The sequence below is a fragment of the Eurosta solidaginis genome, chromosome 2 (assembly GCF_040869045.1).
Source record: "Eurosta solidaginis isolate ZX-2024a chromosome 2, ASM4086904v1, whole genome shotgun sequence".
Classification (NCBI taxonomy): Eukaryota; Metazoa; Arthropoda; class Insecta; order Diptera; family Tephritidae; genus Eurosta; species Eurosta solidaginis.
In genome coordinates, this window is record NC_090320.1 from 76,604,760 (window position 1) to 76,622,046 (window position 17,287).

The window sequence follows — 17,287 nt, forward strand, 5'->3', positions numbered from 1 at the left end:
TGCTTATCGGAAGTAGCCAAAAGCAAAAATTTTAGTTACGTGCATGAAATAATTCGTTGTGTGGATTGGAAACAAGGTCATCGAGTAGTTTTCCCTCCACAACACCATAAAATAATAACTTTTAAACAAAAATAAATCAATGACTATCAATTAGGGAATTTTTATAAATATTTATGAATTGGAAATTGAAAGTTTAATTGAGATTAATTGTTATGTGTGAATCAATCAAACAATCGCAAGTGTTTGCAATATTTATATGTACATATTATACATGATACATTTAAACCCACGTACAATGTGCTAGATAAAAAGTGAAAGATAAAAAAATAAAAATAAAAACAACAACAAAATAATATACATAATTACTAGTTAAAATAAGCGTTCGTTCATTGCAAACATATAAGCCGGAAGTAAAAGTCAACAGACAATTTATGTTTCATAAATAAATTATTTGACTGGTGCTAACAACAGTATCGAGCGTGCATACGAACCTTTTATTAATTTTTCGCATTAAACACGTGCATTCAAAAATTTTCTAAAGCCATAAACCCACGTGGTGCTACTGTAGGTGCAAATTGTGCTAGCGGTGACGTTGTCATCGAAGCTGGAAAATACATCACACAACATATGCATCTAAGTGCTTTGTATCAACAAGGATAATTACCAATTTAATTATCGCATTGCGAGCTCAACCGTGAGCATGATACCGCACTGTGGATATCGTTATACATGGAACCGTGAGATTGTGTTCAACTCGCAGAAATTAGTGAAACGGCGCTAAAGGTCTTGCAACAAATAACAAGCAAAGGCTAAAAAAACAGCAGCAGCAGCAACAGCGAAAGCCTTGAAAAAAAAAAACAAAAAAAACAGCGATACTAAAAGTATCCGAAACTTTCGGTATTTAACGGTTTATCGGTAACGTGTTAAAAGCGGTTACGATAAATGCCATTTTATTAAAATAACATATTCCCTTGAGTGCCAAAAATTGCCATAGACATTACGTAACAACTAAGAACGAATCCTCTCTTAAAAACAGAATTAAAGTAAATATACTTTTTATAATAAATAATAAGTCAACGAGTTTTGGTTACTCTGTAATTTAATGTATTGTTGTCATAATAACATATAAAAATTAAATTAACAAAGGCAATAATTTTGGCGCAACTCGGAATTCGCTGTGATTTTGTTATATTATTTAATTCGCAATACTCGTTCGTTATTTTTTTTGTAGCATTTCGTCGTGTCGCTATATAAATTTTTAAGTGTTATTTTTGTTTATACAAAAAGCGCGTAATTCAGCATCCTATAAGAATAGAAAATTTTAAATATTGTTATTAAATATTAGTTACTTAAATACAAATTACTGGTACATATTCGTTAATTATATTATTTACTTAAATAACTTGCTATTGTTTTTTCGTTGTTTTCATATTTTTATAACGCTTCAATCGCTCGATTTAACTGTAAAGCTTGTTTTCGTTAAATTAACGATCTTTTTTTCTCTTGGTCTTGTTTTATTTATTTATTTTTTCATTTTGTTCGTTCGTATCGAGTTGTTTTTCGTCAGCTGCTGTGCAAATATGAGCGCTGCTTATCTGTCGGCGCTTCACGCGTACGGTTAGTATATATGAAAATATATTTGGTGTTTCGACACGTATGTTGTACATATATTTTTGTATGTATCTACGTATAACATGCCAATGCCCCTTTTATATAAGTTATTAATATCGTTTGAATGTATGTTACGCCTTTCGTCTGATAATTTATACTTCCAATCAACCTTGCCTTCATACCAAATTTTTTGTCCTCATCTAATGGTTGTAGTCCTATATACCAGAGATGTCAGCACGATGACATTTTGATTCCAATTTTATTATCGAAAGGTGGATACCATGAACTAAAATTTTTCAGTTTCGTATTATACGATGAGGAGATTCATAAATTGAAGCTATCAGCGCAAAATCTGTGCACCTCCAGAAAAGGTCGTTTTCTGCACTTAGGCCCGGTTTTTCAGTAGTTGGTTAAGCTAAGCTTAAACTCAAGCCAAACCACTGAGCAGTTTTTCAGTCACAGTTTAAGGCCGCCTTTATGGCAGGGTTTTTTGTACGGCAACATTGTATTTTTATTATCTATATTTGTAGATACGGCAACTGCTGGATTTTGTTTAGCCAACAAACATGGAAAAATATTTCTCCAGCCTTAAAGAAATATATGTATATCTACTTCCGCAGCTGATATTCAACATCATGCTCTAATTATTCTTAAACTAGATAGTTATCAAGTTGATGTCCAACTTCATTCTTCAATCACTGTCCAAGCTTTGAGAAATTTTGTAAAATGTATAGTTCTCGAGTGATCTGCAACGTCATTCTCAAAATATTTTCCAACCTTTAACCGATTTTGAGAAAAGTACAGCTCTCAAATGCATATCCAACACATTTCTCCAGTTTACATCCTACATTGGATATCGAGTTGAGGTGAAAAAAATCTTCCCTGAGGTGATACCACCAAAGCCAACAGCTGCTTATTGTGAGAAATAAACACCTTATTGATAGCAGTAAAGAAGCGCAATTAATTAAAAATAAATTATACATGTTTTATATTATTTTCGTGAAAATACTATAACGTTGGAATCTTACATTTGAACCACACATAAATACAAGTTGGGAACTATCTTTTTTTTAACTTAGGTAATAACATTTTTTGCTTTATAAAAAGTTTCCTTTTTGCTGAGGACGCAATGATTCTCAAGTTGAACCAATGTTTCGAAACAACTTCTGGATTTTAGAAGTATGCCTTGTTATCAACATGAGCACTGATGGTACTCAAGCCCAAATGCTTGTTGGGTATATTCAACGCCATTGCCAACGAACGCAAATAACGCATAGGTTAACTAGAGTTTAACCCTGCCAGATCGGCCGCTCAAGCTCAGCTTAAACTACAGTTAAAATAGACTGCAAAACTGCATAATAAGCTTAAGCGTAGTTTAACTGACAAATTCCGTTGAACTTGTACTGAAAAACCGGTCCTTAATCCCCTCTTTCTTAATTATTTCGTTGTTTTTTTTTTGCCATAAACGGTTGGCTTGCTCCACTATTGTATCGACAATTCATAATAGGGGTATTCTCTCCATCTAGAAACCAAAGAAAACTTAGTTTCTCATTTGACTGCTCAAAGTTTTCTACACGCAACAACAAAATATATTTGTGAAAAATTTTCAACGTTTCTTCATATTCTTTCCCCAATTCCATGTTTATTTGAATATAAAATTTATAAATGTGACCGGACTGTTGAAACTTTTAATTAAAAAAAAGAAAAGATTTTCTATGATTTTTTTTTAAATTAGCAACGCGTGGAATATACATATATTTTATATTTAACTTTTCGCGCTAAATGAAGGATCAATTGGGAAGTATATTTCTTGTGTAAGTGGTGCATTCTCCGAATGTTGTATATTTAGTCTAGAAAACCTGGAATATGTTCTGCGTTTGCTACGCTTCTTGGACTGAGAAAATTGCCCTAATGTAAAAATGCAATTTTATATCACAATCGTATCAGATATAAATTGTGAGTTACTTCCCTTTCGCACTCATCGCCTAAACTGCTTACACAGTGGACGTACTCAAATCCAACAATAATAACTAAAAACAGGTAAAGGTGACGTAAGTTCGATTGTAACCGAACATTGTATACTCAGCGTGAGCTTCAATTGTACATTTCATTTCAGATAAATTACTTTTCTACATAACACGTGGCACCGCCCGTTTAAAAAAAAAATGTCTCCATTTCCTCTTACAATAAAACTTGATGAGTGAAATATCATTGATTCAAAACTATTTTTTGTTAAGTTATAGCTTATTATTCTAGTCTACGACCCTTTTAAACTTGTTTTATATCTAAGTTGCCCTGGTGTTTAGCCGATCACGTCCATTTTTACTAGAAATATTTTCTACTATAAGGAAAATATGTGTACACAATTTCATAACGATATGTTAATTTTTCTTCGAGTTATGGCTCCCGAAACATAGAAAATTTCTTAGTCATAAAAGGGGCGGTGCCACGCCCATTTTCAAAAATTTTAGTGTTTTCCAATTTAATGTTATAATTCAATTTAGAAAGTAAAATTCTATTGATACAAAGCTAAGATATAGCTTATTATTTTCGTATACGACCCTTTTAACAACCTTTTATATAAAAGTGGGCGTGGTCTATAACCGATCTCGTCCATTTTTTCTAGAAATATTTCCTGCTATAGGGAAAATCTGTGTACCCAATTTCATTACGATCCGTTAATTTTTCTTCGAGTTATGGCTCCCGAAACATAGAAAATCGCTTAGTCATAAAATGGGCGGTGCCAAGCCCATTTTTTTTAATTTTCAGTTTTTCCTATTTATTGTTATAAATCCACTTGGGAAATGAAATACCATTGATATAAAGCTCTTTTTTGCAAAGATATAGCTTATTTTATCTGTCCACGACCCTTTTAAAAATCTTTTATATAAAAGTGGGCGTGGTCCTTAACCGATTTCGTTAATTTTTCTTCAAAGCATTCCCTATAGTAAAGGCAACCCCTCTGCCGAATTTTGTTACGATAGGTTTAACAATTTTTGAATTATGGTTAATAATATTTGGAAAATTGATTTTATAACAAGTGGTCGGTGCCACGCCCATTTTGAATTTTTTTTCAAATTTTTATCAAGGGTCTCAATATCAGTCCACACGTATGCACTCTGTGTGCAAAGCACGCTGTGTATAAAATAATAACTTAAAGCGTTTTCGGTATTAAAAAAACTTTCAAGTTTTTTAAGAATACCTTTTATAAACATTGAGAGCAAATTTTCAAAAATCAAATGATAAAAAAACATGTTTACAAAAAACCCATAAATATTAATTGCCAAAATTTTATCAACTGATATATAAATAAATTATTTTCATTAACTTTTATACATGAGGGAGAACGGATCCATCATAACATCCATCTTAACATTTGTAAGGTTTTAACCAAGGTTCCGTTTCGGTTATATTGAACTTATTTACACACGATTTGTAAACAAAAATCAACGTTTCGTAAGCTTAATGTCTTTTTAAAAAAACTGTTTAAAGACTTACATTATGTTTACTTTGTTTGTTGGGATAAGTATCGTAGTATCGTAGACAAATTCTGTTGGCGCTGCTTTTAATTTTGATCATTCATCAGGTAATTAAAGTTCAAACAATCATAAATACATATATATTTCGTAAACTCGTTCTTCTGTTTCCTCTCTCTGCTAAAACATTGCATCGGTTATTTAGCATCGCTCGTTTTGTCAACATGGCATTAATTCGAAAAGCTCCGTCGCCGTCGTGAATTTGTTTTAATTTTATAACCGCTCACGGTGTACATTGGTATTTATAGTTATAATAGTTTTAGCAGTAATGCTGTATACCGACCTGTTCTAATAGAAATGTAACTGAAAAGTTTTGTTACCAACAGAAATTCTGTTGAAAAGGTCAAAGGACTTTAAACTATAACATAGCTTCACATCTCTCTTCACTCAAAATGCAAACTCTAAGGTGCAAAGAAGCATCAGAAAGAATTTCAACAGGAACACAAACTAACAGGTTATTCAGGTGCCCGGTCATACGGGCAATGATAGTCATGAAATGGCGGATGAGTTGGCAAAAGTAGGCACACCCCTTAACATATATACGGTAGACGTCCCAATCGAATAGGGTAATATACAAATGAGGCGAGAGTTACACATAATCAACCAAGTAGGATAAGGGTGAGACCAAGTGATCGGCACAGAGTGAAAAAAGAACATATGCAAGTGTTATGACATTAGAATAATAGAGTACCTCTTATCACTTAAAAGAGAGGATTGTACGCTCTTCATGATAGTTTTTACAAAGTACCAAATTGTATTGAACATCGTGTGATTGAATTTGACAGTTCTCTCATACAGAATTGGACTATAATAGTGTAACGAATTTAGTGCTAACTCGGCTTATTTCACACCTTCTGCTAACGTTCGAATTACTAAACTGTTGAATAAATAACTTCACAATAATGCAAAATGGCCTTTATTAAAGTACTTCTCAATAACACTACTATTGCTCTCCAGATAGCGTCTTAAATCAAACTGATTCTCGTGCCTCTACTGTTGCTGCCTTTTATACTGTAATTACTACGTTTATAGCTTCTAATATGCGCGTGTATTTGTGAGTGATACTTGCACAAACCATTGCCTACTTTTGGGAGCATCTCAAATATATGCATTGTGTTTTCTCTCCGCTGCTTGTATGGACATATGGGTAGACATAATGATTCATTTGTTGATGTGCATACAAGTCACTGCTTAGTATCGCTTAGAGATGACAGTACCCCTTAGTGTTGCTAATATTCGTAAAAATAGCATATCACACCACCTAGAGCTTTAACTGATAAGATTTATTTAGTTTCATATTTTAACCTGCACTGTCTCCACTGTAGTTTTATGTGACGTTTTATTTTTTCGTATGGATAAAACTATAAAGTGGGGCCACGTGCACAGTTTAAATTTTTATGAAGTTTTTCAGCCACTAAAAAATTTATATTTTCGACTTAAACACATACCTTTTCATGTTTTACATAACAAAAACATATCTGAATATTCTATTTTGATAAATTTTTTTATTTTACTCACGTTTGGCAATAAAAATCTAAACTTGAAAATCTTCAAGAAGAATCTCTCATACATGAATTTAAAAACTGCTCCTACCTTGAAATATTTTTCTATCAAAAAATTGCATGACATAAGATTTTTAGGTTGCCATACCTGAATTATTGTTATGATTGAACAAATTATTGAACAATTAATGATGATTTAACTTAAATCTTCTGCGTTTTGAGATTTAATTTTTTACGATCAAACTTGCAAGATTTAATTTTAAATCCTTTCAAATACCAAAATCTCGAAAAAAGCTTTAAGTGGAGATATATTTTAATGCTAAAAAGAAAAAAAATCTTAACCCATTTAGACAATTTTTTAAAACATAAAATTTGTGAAAGAAAATTTGTGGTTTTAAATAAAACACTCATTTGCGACAGCAATAATTCAAGAACAGTAAGTAGATGTACTTTTAAAATGTATCACAGCTTACAAGTCCATGGTATTATTGTTGGTGTAGCGATAAAGACACTCCCCGAAGGTCCTTTGCCGAACGTAGAAACGCCATTTTGCTATAACAAGCACCATTAAGGTAAAATCCTGAATATCTTGGGAACGATTTAATATGACCACATTGAACTTACTGGACGCTAGGTCGCCAGAGCCTCGCCTGCTAAAGAAACAGGATTGGAGTTGGAAACGCTATAAATTGCGCCGGCAACCCATTGAAAGGGCTGTAGCACACAGCAGGCATACCTGCCGCGGGTATATACTATACCTAATCCGCTGGGGGCATTTCATATTTCGTCTACCAGTATACTAATTTTTGAAAAGTCCGTGGACTGGCTTTATGTGGAATGCTCTAAAAGAAAACTGTACCCCAACTTTTTTTTTGTCTAAGTTTCCAAGTGATTACTAATTAATGAAGATTGAAAATTTGCAAGATCGTGAACAATTTAAATACTTATTTTGTTACTTATTCGATTATGTATTTCGTCTGAGCCAACTCAACACTTAATTTCACTGGCGGAATAATTTCAATTTAATTTAGAGGGTGGTGGGTGTTTAAGCAGGTGCCTAGATCAGTTCAAAACTCGAGTGCGAAGGGGTTGGCATTGCAGCTACCAGCTGGCCCTGTTTCCAATAGCACTACTATCTACAATATTAATATTGTTTGTAGGTGCAGCAATGTAATATTTTTTTATTATAGCTATTCTTATGATGTTGTGCTACACAGTTAGAAATTTGTGCCTTGAACATTTGAGGAGGAAATAAATTTAAGTCCGCATGCGATTTAAACTTAGCAAATTAGCTGTTCGTTCGACTGCTGAGTGGAATATCGACCCTATCTAGGCTGCCGTTTCGAACACGCATTGAATTCGCTTGTTTCAAAAACACCCTATCTGAGCTCAAATTCAATACATTTTGACATTAGCTGGAGCGTTTATGAACAAATATTCTGAGTTAAGACCACAGAAACATTTGCTTGTCACTTCATGGCATTATACTTGTGTACCATTTTTACCAAACACCCTGTAGGAAAATGCGCTATCCGTAATTGGCTTGGAATAAATTTTGTTAAAATTAAATTCTCACAAAATTAGACATACGGTGATTATTATTTTGTTTTTCTGATTGAACTCGACATTATTTGATACACGCGGACGGAGCCGCGGGTTTAATCTAGTTTATCATAAAAGGACTCCTTATCCATACCAACCTCCTCATATGTGTGGTGTGAAGATGACAGCATACGACAACATCGCGAGCTTGCGGTGACTGGGGGAAGTTGTTCCAAACCTCCAAAGGCAAGATACGATCACGCGGAGCACGCCCTCTTCCTCTACTTTCTTAGCTGGGGCATCATCTTTTATTTGCATAACATGACCTAGCAAGCATTCGTTGAATTATAAATAACATACTTTTATTATTGCGTCCCGATTGAGCAACGCAGTCTCAAAAGTTTTAAACTTGGCTACTATTTTTTAGCGTGTAATGACTAAGATTTTTTATTGTTTGTTTAGTTCAATAACGGGTATGTTAATTATGGAATGTTGAATATTGCTCTCCATTTGCTCAGAATTAATTTTTTAGCTTATTTATTTACAGCTTAACTTAGTAATTACAATCCAGTTTAAGCTATTTGATATAATTTTGTTTTATAAATTAACATAACAATGTGTCTGTGCTACTCAGAAGCATTCCATGTCGCTTGAAGCAAGGCTGTAACCACTAACTGAGAGAAAAACCTTATCCAAATCGATGAAGGGGTATCTTAAATAAACAATAACCCTAAAATTTCAACGCAACCTCATTTAAAAATATAACAAGATTTAACAATGTTATTCACGATAACTATTAACTTGTGGAAAACATGCCGAAATTGTCACTATGAATCATTGCGAATTCATACAAAGAAAAACCTTTCAATTCCTCCATTGCGACAACTATCCACAATTAAGTTGCAAGAAAGAATGACTGTCGCGATTGACCATATAATGGAAGGTTTGTTTGTTTGCTCGAGGTAAATAATTGGATCCCATGAATCGCGCTTTTTTGTTTCCACACACAGAGAAAAACTATTGCGCAATTAACTTAAAATCGCGTATACCACAACTTAAACTTAGGCATAATTAACCTACTAAGTTTTTTCATCATCTTAATAAATAATAACTAAATTAGGTAATAAATTGTCTATGCTTTGTTTCCATTGTCGAGCATAACTTGTGTAAGTACTTTGGTAGGATGTACAAGTTTCTTGGGCCCCATACAAAATTCTTTAACTAAGTCAACTTTGTTCGATTTACAATTGTTTTTTCTCTGTGTGCATACACATGTTCTTTTAAATAGGTCTATAGACAATGGCGCATAGTCATAGTCAATATAAAATAGGTTTTATATATAGTTACAGCTTTTTTGACGGATAGCTTACAGAAAATTATGTCAAAAAGCTGCAACTAAATTTAAAACCTATTTTATTTTGTCTATGCCCATGCGCCAATCCGACTAAATATAAAAATTCATTTTTAAAATCTACTTAGTGCAGTTTTCACCATCTGCCACCAACTGCCACTTTGTTTGATAGAAATCGTTTGGCGTTAGCTGAAGATAGTGATAGCGCTTAGTATACTTAGCTTATAGGTTTGAGCCTAGATTCGAACCTTTTTTGGACTACATACATACATACATACTACATTAGGGTGGTTACAAGGTACATACATGGTTAATTTTAATCTTTGTCCTATCTTGCGGGGCACCCTCCTTAAAGATGCCAATAGATCAGAGAATGATTATTGGAAAGTTTCAGGCCAATCCGATAATGTTAACATGTGCCTCATTGAGGTCGAAGTTAGGAAAAACAGCGATATTTCAGAAAAAATTTTTAGTATTTCGTCAGTAAAAGCGAAACCATTTACGCCAGGAACTTTTTTTGTATTAATTTTTTATTTGTATTAATTTTGAGTAATATTTTTATAAAACGGTTATTTTTACCAGTATTTGGCATTTATCCGATCACCTTAATCTTAATGGGGTCACCCCTAATAAAAATTAATACAAATAAAATTACCTATCGAATGATATACGAGTGAAGTTCCTGGCTTAAATGGTTTCGCTTTTACTGACGAAACACTAAAATTTTTTCTGAAAAATCGCTGTTTTTCCTAACTTTGACCTCAATGAGGCACGTGTTAACATTATCGGATTGGCCTGAATCTTTGCAATAATCATTTTCTGATCTATTGGCATATTTTATGTATGTATGACCAAACCAAATTTGGTTTGAAATTTTGATTAAGTATACCGGTCTCCGCAAAAAGAGTGCGAAAAACTGGGTTTCAGTTTTAAATTAGAGTAACTAGTTTGCAACAGCTGATTTCTAAAAAATTAAAGTCTAGTAGGCGGCGGCGTGGTTTCGAGCTAGCGTGCCTCGGATTGCTGTAGTATCCTCAGACTCTGAGGGCTCATAGATACCGCAACTGTGTAATAAAACCTATCATAACATTTTTCACAAATGAACTTTTTAATTTTTAGATTTTCAACACTAAGTTTAAACCATTGTAGATCAAATCCACAATGGTTTAAACTTTCGGATTTTGTTTTAAAACCAAGTTGCTATTATTAAATATATAGGGTTTTGTTTTAAAACAATTTAGAAAATGTAGACTTTTGCTCAGTTAAGTTAAGTTTTTAAAAAACGTAGTAGTAAATTGAAAGGTTTCCAATTTAGTGGTGGTGTGGTAGTAGTGTGCTCTGTCTATCACACCGTAGATCTTCAAGTCAAGTCCCGGGTAAAGAATCATCAAAAATGTATACACATCGCCGAACTTTGCGTTAAATCTATTTAAGTTCCTTTTGAAAACCCCTCATTTTGTAAACTTCGAAATATTGCCAGAAAACCTAAAAATATATGTATGTAAGTGTTTCCAAGATTTTCGGGCCTTAAAAAGCACTGATAATTATTATAACCGTTATGTACACAGAGTTAATATGCGTGTAATCAACTTAAGCTAAATCAGATCGAGGTCAACGCATTTGCGTCAATGAATGTATATACATATGTATGTACATATGTATAATGAATGTGCACAGATCAGCGAAAAACAGAAGTTTGCAGCGCCTCGCAAAATATGAAGCACATATGAAAGGCACTTGTTAGCTTCACAAACGAAGTCCTCTGCCAGCCCTATCGCCGCACTATGGCGCCTTTTGAGTTTTTTTTTTTTGCAAAAATCATAACTTTTGAACTAATGAAGATTTTTTTTATGAGGATGTATTTGAACAAGAAATCAGATAAACTTATGATTTGTATGAAGGCTCTACCCACTTGTGATTAAAAATTTTGTCTTAGTAGAAGGGTTATCAATCTCTACCAAACTTGATGGACGCATTACTTTTAAGATGTTATACTCTTATAAAAGTAAAATTTGTACGCTAGGGGATAAGTATAAAAACATTTCTTGAAAATTAATTGTGTAAATTTACTTACATATATATTTGAAAAATTGAAAAATCAAATATTTTATCAATACTTAACGAAGAAAAATTATTAAAAGCTGTTCAATATTATTGTATTTGAGCTAAAGATGAACAACTAATAAATTTTTGAGCACTGCCCACTTATGATAAACAGTTTTATCTTAATGACCGCTTTACCAATTTTATTGATTTCCGTAAAAATGTATTACTCTTCTGATAGCCAAAGCCTAGGCTTTAAAATAAATATACATAAAGGGTGCTTCAAAACTCATCGTAAAATTTGATACATTTTAAAAAGATGTAAAAACGAAAGTTTTATGATAATAATTACTAAATGAAATAACTGTATTATTTATAATAAATAATAAACTTGTATTTATTGATTTCTTTTCTTTTTCAATAAAATAACAAAACCAAGTACTAAATAATTTTTTTGTTGTGGTAGAAAAAGGTGGATCATTTATTTAATCTTAACGTAGTCTTCGTCACTTGAAAATATATCTAACAAGGAAACAATTTTTGAGCTATAGGTGTCTGTAAGATCTTTTTGTGATCCTACATGCCTCATGGGTGATATGACTGGATCAGAAGAGATGGCCAAAATGTTGAAAAGGTCCTCGTTTTGTCTAACTCGTGAGATTTTGCAAGCGTTAGTATCTCTATATTTTTTTTAGTCTTTGTTTTTAGATTCTTCAGCTTCTTCAGAAAATTCTCCAATTGTAAACACTCGTATTCTATTAAATCTTTTCTATGGGTCAAAATTTTATATACCGTTGGCCGTTGGTGTGCATATTCTCCAAATTTAGGTCCACTAACTTTTTCATGGCAATTTGAAATATTTAAAATTACTCCCAATCTATCGACTCCAGTAATGCGAGCAGTCATTTCATCGTGTTCAAAAAATCTTCTTGATTTAGTTCGTCAATAATTGAATCATCAAGATTTTCAAAGCCTTTTTGACTTCCTACAGATTGGACATTTCAATGTAGATGATGTATTTGTTAGTAAGTTTAAAACTTTTCCATCGACCATTGTTAGAAGAAGATCATGCTTTATGGTAATAACATTCCCGTCTTCGATTTCAATTATTGTTGGTTCTAATTTTGCGATTTGATTTTTTATATCACTCACTGTAGATTTAATGAGTTCCGAAGCCTCCTTCTCATATTTAAATAATATCGGCCGGCACAATTGACCCGATGACGGCCGTGGATTTTTTCCAATATTCTGAAGCTTCATCTTTTAAACGGAGGGGAACAATAGAAGCCATAAACATATTACCATCTGTAATAGTTCCATCGTCTACATTTATTCTTTGTTTATATGCGCTTTGTTTGATGATCCATCACAGCCCCATTTATTTATTAATGTTAGGCTTTTTGGCAGTTATTTCAACATTTCTTCAGAAAAACTTTTCAACAGTCGTATAGACGTATGATCCATTAGGTTTTGGAGCTCAACTTCAGCTGATACTTCGGTTATTTTGGCTCTTGGAGGAACTGCTTCTTTCTTGGCTTGAGTGATTTGTTTGTATCCAGGGAAAAGATCGGCATTATGTTGCAATAATGACTCACGCCATATATTATATTTATCCTTCGATAACCCGAGATCTATAAACAGTATGGGAATCCTGTTTTTAATCCTTCTCAGTCGCATTGGACTTGCTAACGCAACTGCTCCTATGATATGAGACTTGGTTTTTTCTTCGTCCTTTTTATATTTAATAGCCAATGCTTCTGAAAGATGAGTCGTGGCGATAGTTCTAGTATAATCTGACAGCTTCCTTTTCCTTGTGTAGGTCGAACATTCTTCTATGGGTTTTGTTGGTCTTCCTCTAGTTCTATTGGTTGATGTGCTAGGCATTTCTTCGTCCAAAAAACTTTTACCAGCTAGCCAGCTTTCATGCATACTTATAAACCTTGAAGTAGAATGACCGACTGCTTGCCATTTTCTTTGTATTGGAATGTAGAGGAAGCCAATTTTTTCTTTCAAGTCTTCGTCTTCTTTGTTGCATGCTTCATTTGGTGATTCTGTCATAACAGCCTCAACGAATTCCGCTTTTGTCTTTGAAGCTTTGAATACCTCAAATAGTTTGGAGTTTTCTAGAGACATATTAAAATTTGCCATCGAGTATATCTTACTAAAAAATATATGAGCTATATTTATGTGTTTTTAAATAAACAGAATACTTTATTCTATATACTCCAAAAAACGGCCGGTTTTGGGCGTTGTATTAAACATTGCTTTATATACTCAAATTATGGAAATGAGTTCCAGGTATATTATGCAGCTTGTAACCGAAAAATTTGGTTTTATTAACAAATTCCAACAACAAAAGTGACCGTACTAAATTCGCATCCTTCTTACCTATACCTGCTCACGAGCGTATTTATACAAAAGGTTGCTTCACTTTATTTGATGTAAAAAGTGAAATCGCAGCTGGACGCAGGTAGACCTTATGAATACAGGTAACTGAATATTTAGCAAATACCTACTGCAAATTTCACGCAGACTTTTTTTGTCCTTTTTTTATTTTCCATCAAAGTTCGAAAAAGGTCCTAAAAATAGGCTTTTCGAAAAACAGGTAGATCTGAAAACTTTTATAAAAACAAATTTTATGTTTTGCTTCAACCTAGAATTAAATATCCTTCGTTATAATACAAGAAAGCAATAGCAGGCCGTTTAATTTAGAGACAAAACAATTTTTAATACAACAAAAAAGAACAAAAACCACAAATTTTTCTGTTTAATAAGAGTTATATATTCGTAATCCCTAGAAAATTATCTATTATCGAACGCCGTCATGAATTTTTTGATTTTTGCCAGGCTGGGATGAAACATGGTAATTGTATTGGTCTATTGACGCAAAATATAACTTTAGAAAAAAACTTGGTAAAATGGGTGTGACACCTACCATATTAAGTAGAAGAAAATGAAAAAGTTTTGCAGGGCGAAATCAAAAGCCCTTGGAATCTTGGAAAGAATACTGTTCGTGGTATTACATATATAAATAAATTAGCGGTACCCGACAGATGAAGTTCTGGATCACCCTGGTCCACATTTCGGTCGATATCTCGAAAACGCCTTCACATATACAACTAAGGGCCACTCCCTTTTAAAACCCTCATTAATACCTTTAATTTGATACCCATATCGTACAAACACGTTTATGGCGATATCTCGAAAAGGCGTCCACATATAGAACTAAGGCCCACTCCTTTTTAAAATACTCATTGACACCTTTCATTTGATACCCATATCGTACAAACAAATTCTAGAGTCACCCCTGAACTTTTATGGCGATATCTCGAAAAGGCATCCACCTATGGAACTAAGGCCCACTCCCTTTTAAAATACTCATTAACACCTTTCATTTGATACCCATATCGTACAAACAAATTCTAGAGTCACCCCTGGTCCACCTTTATGGCGATATCTCAAAAAGGCGTCCACCTATAGAACTAAGGCCCACTCCCTTTTAAAATACTTATTAACACCTTTCATTTGATACCCATATCGTACAAACAAATTCTAGAGTCACCCCTGGTCCACCTTTATGGCGATATCTCGCAAAGGCGTCCACCTATAGAACTAAGGCCCACGCCCTTTTAAAATACTCATTAACACCTTTCATTTGATACACATGTCATACAAACACATTCCAGGGTTACCCTCGGTTCATTTTCCTACATGGTTATTTTCCCTTATGTTGCCACCATAGCTCTCAACTGAGTATGTAATGTTCGGTTACACCCGAACTTAACCTTCCTTACTTGTTAAATATAAAAATTAAAAAAGCCCAAACTGTCGATTTTATAATTGCAAATATAGCAATTTGTACTTAAAATTGTACTTATTTGGCACTCTAGGTCTAGTTCCGAACCAGAGATGTGTATGACTAGTTACCGACTTCCCTTGAGGATAATTAACTATTATCATATGAAGTTGGAATAGGCTCCTCTTCTTTTGGTACAGTTCTGCTTACATATATTGTTTGGTCATATGCCCCATATATTTCAGCCCTGCGGTCAGTTATCTATTTTAATTTTATTTATGAATCAGTTTTGATTACAAATTTTTTTCAGTGCTATCATATTTTTGAATAATTTTTAGTTATCAAATTGTTAGTGTACATTTTTTTCATCATACACAAGTGCCTTAGCTTCATACGGGAGTGCTTTTTCTTGGCACTTTCATAAGAAATTCGAGCATTTTCGTATGATGCGCAATTATATGTGAGGGCATATGGGAGTGCTATGAACATTTTTTTTATATTTGAAGTGTGAATTTGTATCTGTGCCTATGATTCAGGGCAAAACAAAAACAAAAGTGCTACAAGTGTATAGGGATTGAGCAGCCCTGCTTATAAACATAGCCCTAACAACGAAATGCCAAAAAGAGTTGAGTAAACTCAACTCATTGAATGAGAACGCACATAAGTTATCGAAATTCCCGCTTTGTCAATACTTTCTCCTAAGTGCAAGAAAAATGTGTGAAAACTGGTAATTTAGTTTGATTTGGTGTAGGCAATCTGCAAAACAGAAAATGCTTGAAAAAAGGTGTTTAGAACGCTTTTCGCGGCAAAGCTTCATTTGCATTTCATCTTTAGCATTTGTCTCACAACAATACTTAGACCTCAGCTGCAAAATTAACTGGAACAAACAACAACGTACTTGGGCTGGGGCTGATAAAACTTTCAAACAAACGCATTCTAATCGTAGTTTTGTCCCCCATCGTTACCCTCCTTCCACCTTTTCATTGATTTTTATGTTCCAGCCAACCTTCCTACTTCATAGTTCTATACAAATAACATGTGTATATAATGTAATTAGGACGTAAATGATAACCTTTTGGACCGTCGCCTTATTTTGTGTTTTATTTCATCTTATAGCAAACTGCATTGTTGTAGCAGTTTAAATATGTGTATGTGTATGTACATATGTATGTATGTATAAGAGCAGCCATATTCCTCAATACACGAAAACCTTATGTAAAGTGTGGTTAAAAAAAGAGGATAGCTCTAATGAGAGGATTTCAGGATCCCAGGACCGAAATCTTTAAAATTCAGTTACCACTCAATGTAGGATATAGCACAGCGATGAACATAAAAATAACAGTGGCTATTTTTATAAAATTTTGAAAATTAAATTCTACTTTTCTTATATTTGATACTTTAAGAAAAAACATCTATGAATTTTAAAATAGAAGCTAATCTCAAAAACGTTTTCGAAAAAACTAGAAATTTGCAAAAATTTCGAAATTTTTTTGGAGTGCTTGACAGTTCTGTAGCCCATTCCATGTCAGTCTTTGGCAACTTTTTGGAATTTTTTTTTTAAGGGTCGAACATATCTGCCATTGGAAGCGTGATACTTAAAATTTGTTTCTAGCCCTTGGCATATATTATTTCAGACCTGCTTCGTATTTTTTTGTTAACTTGCTATATAACGACCAACGGGGCTCGTCATTCATAATCGGGATTGGCACTTGGGTTGGATAGACCATGTACTCTTCGCAACCCTTTGAATCCTATTTAGATTGAATGCATTGCATTGACCAGAAGATCACTGCAAATAATATCATATATTACTATTCTGTGAAAACACCAATCCTAAGGGATAAATTAGTCTGGGCGAGCCTAAAGCTGACGGCAGAGTGCTCGCTATAAGCTATAGCATATATGC

The 17,287-nt window shown here is 33.4% G+C and overlaps 1 protein-coding gene and 1 long non-coding RNA gene across 2 annotated transcripts in view; one reads left to right on the forward strand and one right to left on the reverse strand.

The window, feature by feature from the left end:
* crc (bZIP transcription factor crc) overlaps positions 1-17,287 on the forward strand; it is an 80,219-nt gene that overhangs the window by 54,370 nt on the left and 8,562 nt on the right. The window lies entirely within an intron of this gene.
* LOC137239976 (uncharacterized) lies at positions 429-6,104 on the reverse strand. The gene is made up of 2 exons (XR_010949569.1): positions 5,839-6,104; positions 429-5,430 (listed from the first exon to the last, which is right to left on the reverse strand). It is a non-coding gene; the product is annotated as an uncharacterized lncRNA (long non-coding RNA).